The sequence below is a fragment of the Drosophila novamexicana genome, unplaced genomic scaffold (genome assembly GCF_003285875.2).
Source record: "Drosophila novamexicana strain 15010-1031.04,08,12 unplaced genomic scaffold, DnovRS2.1 tig00000308-arrow-arrow-pilon, whole genome shotgun sequence".
Classification (NCBI taxonomy): Eukaryota; Metazoa; Arthropoda; class Insecta; order Diptera; family Drosophilidae; genus Drosophila; species Drosophila novamexicana.
Window position 1 is genome coordinate 329,923 of NW_020824799.1, and position 5,737 is coordinate 335,659.

Sequence of the window (5,737 nt, forward strand, 5' to 3'; positions counted from 1 at the left end):
CTTTAAGTAATCGATGGCGTGGAATGTCTTACAACATTGGGGCTTATCTTAGTTAAGATTTTTTGAATGCTGTCTTATTTAATGACAAGCTGCAAGTGTTTTAGCTTTAGAATAACATAAAGATGAATTGTGTAAAATTTTAAAAATAGACCAACCTATTTGTCTGCCCTCGCTAATGTGTGTGTGCGTGCGTGTGTAGCTGTGCGTCTGTGTGAAAGGCTATTTAGATGCGTCAAGTAATGAAAGGCAGCCGCATGACCAGCGTACGCCCACTTCACTCAACATTTGAAGCTGACAAATGAGACAGATTGAAAGTTGCCAAATGGACGCCGGACAAAGATGTCGAAAGCGACGTCTCCCGATTTGCCAAAAACAAACAAAAGAAAAACAGCGTCGAATTCTTTCGATTTTTGCCAAAATACAAAATACTAAATATTTATATTATACAAATACGCTGCGGCAAAAATTACCTATAGATACTCGCATAAACATATATTTCCAAGTTTCGAAGCTGCTGCTAATTAACCGAAGCATTTTAGCTGCGCTTTGCACTTGATTAACTTTTCATGCGGCTAAAAATAAACAGCTCGCTTTGGACATTAATCAATTGGTGTGCCAGCACACAGAGCACACTTTGTTGAATGTAGCTGGTGGGGAATATCCCTAATGTTATGCACATACAAAAGGGTTTGCTCCTTAAAAAAGTGACGCCCTTAAAGCAATTTTAGCTATAGCTTGGCCAAGCCCACACAAAGCAGACGGCGTTAGAAAGTTTCCAGGTCAGTGAGTTTCCACTGCAAGTTGCGGCGGTTGCTGGCTGCCCGGGTCCGGAGCTGAAGCCGAAGCCGGAGCTGGAGCTGGAGCCAAAGGATAAACATAAGCACACAATGGTCGGGCGGCACATTGATTATATTCAGCCACATGGGACCCAATCTGTGGTAGCTGCTGCAAGACGTGTTTCTGGGCGCATAAATTACTTTGACTAACAGCAGTAGCAGCAGCAGCAGCAGCAAATAGCAGGAGCAGGAGCAGGCGCAAGAGGCACGAACAGCAGCAACAGCAATAGCTACTTAAGCATCCTTAAGCCACACTCACCTGTCGCAGGCGGGCGCACCTGCAATCAATCAAGCTGTAAAGTATTTATTAAACGATATTATGAGGTTTACCAGCAGATATACTCATGCACACACACGCGCACACGCACACACATATTTTTTTAATAGCTTCATTGTTTCTCTTAACAGGATTTCATTTCACTTAATACGCCAACACAGACGTATGCATTTAAAGGGGGCTCACACACACACACACACAGCTACAGCTGCCAGTTGGCATTAGTCGCCCCTGCAACGCCCTGCCTCTGCCACACCTGCCTCTATCATTACTGGCTTTTATTGTTGCTGCCGGGGCACACTTGTTAACCCGACGTTTGCTTCTGCCCGGCGGCATTTTGACGCTGCGCTCAAATGAAGCCAAAGAGACGTTGACGGTCCTAGCCTCAACAGCTGGCAGGTAGTTCGGTTTTCTCACAGGATTTTTCATAGCAGCAATCAAGGCAGCTCCAATGGCTATCACAGTGCAGAGTTTCCGCTCCGGCGCTCCATTTCCCTTTCCGCCTTCAGTTTTTTGTTTCCTCCCTTTTTTCCTGCTTGCCTAGCCAGCGCTTTTCGTTCCTCCTCTCCACCATTTATTGTTGTGCTTGTTATGTTCTACGACTTCAGCTAAAATTCTAACTTTTAGCTGCTTTTATTTTTATTTTTTTGTTAATTTCATTGCCATTTTTATTATTTCATGCGCTTTGAGACTCGTTATTTCTGTCGCTCTCCCTCCCTCTCCCTCTCCCACTCTCTCGCTCCTCCTCGCTTGCTACAGTTGAATATGAGCTTGGCCAGGCAATTTTATCTTTTAATTAAAACTGACGCGTCTGCTCCTTTTATTTTTTCGAGGGTAACACACCTCCTTACACACACACACACACACACACACACACACACATTTATAGGTACATTAATTAAGCGTTGTGTTTTTCACATGCCACATGCCAAGGCCAGCGTAAAAGTTAAAACCTCAACATTTGTTTTATTTGGCTGACTCGCATTAAATATTCGCTGCCCTCAAGTGGTTTGAAAGTTCAACGTGGGCGTGGCAACGCCACTAATTTTGCACAATTAAGTTGCAAAGGGCTGCACAATGGCCACAAGCGGAATGCCGAGGGGTTCAGGGTTCAGCGAAAGGCTAATTGATTTCAAGCACTCTGGCCCAGGAATAGGTCACAAAAATTCCGACAGATTTTTAACCATTTCTCACACAATAATCTCCCTCTAAAGAATATGTTGGGAAGAAAATCAAGAATTTTCAGAATGTTTATAATATTCAAAATATGTGTGTGAATACATATACTTTTGACTCGAAAAATAGGATAGTTATCAATCAAATTCCTTTTGATTTAGAATTTATTTAGAATATATTTCCTTAACTTGCACCTATTTTTGGTTGTCTTTTTTGTCATTTAGTAATATACCCTAGCACGTTGCTTTCTCTCAGTGTATAAGCATACAAAAGCAGAATATTTTAAGATATTAATTTCGCCATGGACCAATTCATTGTAGATGATGTATGTCAAATACTAAGCCCTCTGTCAGCTTAAGCATTTAAGGCAAACAGATCGGGTCTTAATAAATTTCAAACCGAATTCCCGCTTTCATAACTTGAGTCATACAAATTATTTACCGTTTCGTAACGTTAGTCATCGGCCTTATATATAGTGTACATTTATGAAGAAAATATTTACCAATAAATCAAACAATTTACATTTGCTTGTTTTTAATGTTTATTGATATATCTATATATATGCTATATTATATTCGCACTATAGAGCGGGAATCTATATCTGTCTATCAAATTTTCCAAATTTGATTCTAAAATTAATTTGCTCTCTTCTCTCTTCTATTTACAGGTAAGCAATGGCCATGCAATTGATAAGTACACAAGCTCTGCTTCTCCCTTATTTACTAGTAAGTTATTCTGCTTACTTCTTTCAAATTTCATCATCAATATGCTCTTTGCGCCAACAACATTTTCTCTTTATTGTAAATATGCGCGATTCGAGTATTTTTTTTATTTACTAGTCAAGTTAACGATCATGAAGAGAGCAAATAGATCGAAAATAAAATATACACAGCGCACACTCACACATGTGCATGTGCATGTGTGTGTGTGTATGTGTGTGTGTGTGTGTGTGTGTATGAACAAGCAGTTATAAATAATTTCTGGCAAAAAATCAGCAATTTTTTCCGTTGATCTCCAAGTATAGCGCGTTGGCACACAGCCAAGGCGAATTGCGCATACGCCGTGTGGTCCGGCCTGACATTTGTGTGCGTGTGTGTGTGTGTGTGTGTGTGTGTGTGTGTGTAGCTGCAGCTGTATGCGTGTGCCCATCTCTGTGTGCCGCGCTCTGGAGCGTGCTGTTTGCTCTTAAGTATGCGCTCTAAAGAGCGCACAGAAAACCCATTTGCTAGAATAGATAATAAACAAAATATTTTTCACTTTGTAGCATGATTTTTGTTTATTTAGCTGTTGGTTGGCCAAAAGGCTTGCTGCATCTGCGAGTGCCATTCGCTACGCTAGCTTCGCCTCTTGCTGTCACCACCAACAGCAGCAGCATTGGCAATGATGACAGCCTCGCGCATTAAATCAAATATTCTGCAGCTAATGCTGCTGCCCAGCTGCCGAGCTGCCGAGCTGCCCAAACTGTCCAAGCTGCCAAATTGCTGTGTCACATTTTCATCAGCTGTTTGATGGCTTTTATTATTTGTGCACAGCTTTCTCACTCCCTCTGTCGGCCTCTCTTTCTTTCGTACTCTCTCATTAATTTACGTCTAAATAGTTTTAATTTTTTGTTTGGTTTCAATTGTCCGCAAAACAACAAGGACGTGACTTTGGCAAAGAACTTGCCCGAAGAGCCGCCTGTCATAGATCAAAGTGAAAAATGTCACAAAATCAACGAGCGCAAATAAATATTAGAAATTCGTTTGTATATTATATATGTAAATGGCAATATATGTACATATATATTGGCTGATAATTAGTTTGTGTTCTGTTCTCTTGCTACGTGTGCAGCTGCTGCTGTGGCACTGAAAAATTGACTGTCAGACATTTTAAGCGTTTTTCAATTACATTTCAACCTCACCCACACAGTGACGCCCCTCAATATGGCGCTGCTCCAAATACACAAATTTTTCGACGTTCTTGACGGCTTGACCAAATTTGGTCGAGATGCGGAATCGATGCCGGCCTTACTGCGCCTCCGGCCGTACAGTTCAACTTAATGCAATAAACACAAAATGCGCAAAACAATAACAAAAAGTTGCTGTTATTGTTGTTGTTGTTCTCATTCTTATGATTGTTGGCCATGTCGTTGTACTTTTAAGGCCCAGACAGCTTGGTACAATAAAAACAAAGCACGACATGGCCAAAGTTGCACCCGGCAAGCGTCAGCAAGAGAGTTGGGGGGTGCTTGGGGCTGCAGGCGGCTAGCTGCAGGCTGCCAGGGACAGTATGCAACAAGCAGCACAGTTTTTCTTTGCATTTGGCCCCATGCCAAAATTTACCAGAGCAGTGGAGGGGGGCGATGTTAGCACGGACCATGTTTCGGGTGCCCAGACCGGCTCTGGGCCTGACACAAAGGCGTCGGACTGTGGCCCGCCCGCTTGTTGTGCCAAATTTAAGACCGCTTGTCCCACAGCTGCTAAATGGAATATTTACTGAACTGCTGTCGTTGTGGCAAAAGGCCTTGGTAAGCATTTAACACTTCACTTTAAATACAAAGGCGCAAATAATGCGACGCTTTTACTGAGAAAGCGTGTTTATGGTATGGCCGACAAAGGATTGAAAAGTGCATCGAGCGAGTTTTTTATAAAGGGCGTTAGGGACTCAATCTTGTTATATGAGGGGCCATTAAAGTACAAAATATTCCATAGTTGAAACTGGACCGAGAAGCTGGCTGCGTACATAGCTTGTGTTATTTAATACCACTTAAGAATTTCTCAAAGCTTAACAAGAATCTGAACTTTTCGAAATATGCGAATTAAATTTCGTTCAATTTTTTATCAAACAACGAGACAACGGCCTCTGATCCCAGGCTAGTGTATTGATTTAGATAGTAGTATTGTAAAATGTAGTTTGCTAGTTTATATTAATATTAAAAATACTAATCATTTATACTAAAACATTACAAACAGTATGTAGACGACAATTTTATTCATGGCTTCGCATATTTTCTATATTTGTTTTATATACTAAAAACAATGCACAACAAGAATGCCTGTATTTAATAGAAAAATATTTTGCGTTTTGCAGCACTGCAACTGTTTTAAGTTGCAAGCACTTAAAAGTTTTATCTGATATTTATGTTGCCCCGCTTGACCGCAAAATATGTTGTACATGTTGTATTTGCATAAAGCTGCATAAAAGCTTAATCTAAAACGAAATTGTCTAAGCTGGCTTTTAGTAAACTGAATTAAATGATCCAATACCATTTTAACAAAAGCAAACATATTCGTTATGTCGTAGTAAAAGGGAAAATAAACAAATCGAGTAGCAGACAACTTCTTGAGAGCTTCAGTTAAGAGAATTGAGTTCATTTTTAATTTATACCCGTTTGGGTCACGCTTTTCAACTGACCCAAAAAGTGGAATAAATAAAAGATTTGTATTTTTGAATTGTTCAACATTTATTT

At 40.5% G+C, this 5,737-nt stretch overlaps 1 protein-coding gene across 8 annotated transcripts in view; it reads left to right on the plus strand.

Annotated features, from left to right (window-relative positions):
* LOC115759610 (tropomodulin) overlaps window positions 1–5,737 on the plus strand; it is a 71,228-nt gene that overhangs the window by 18,322 nt on the left and 47,169 nt on the right. The gene's annotated exons all lie outside the window — the stretch shown is intronic.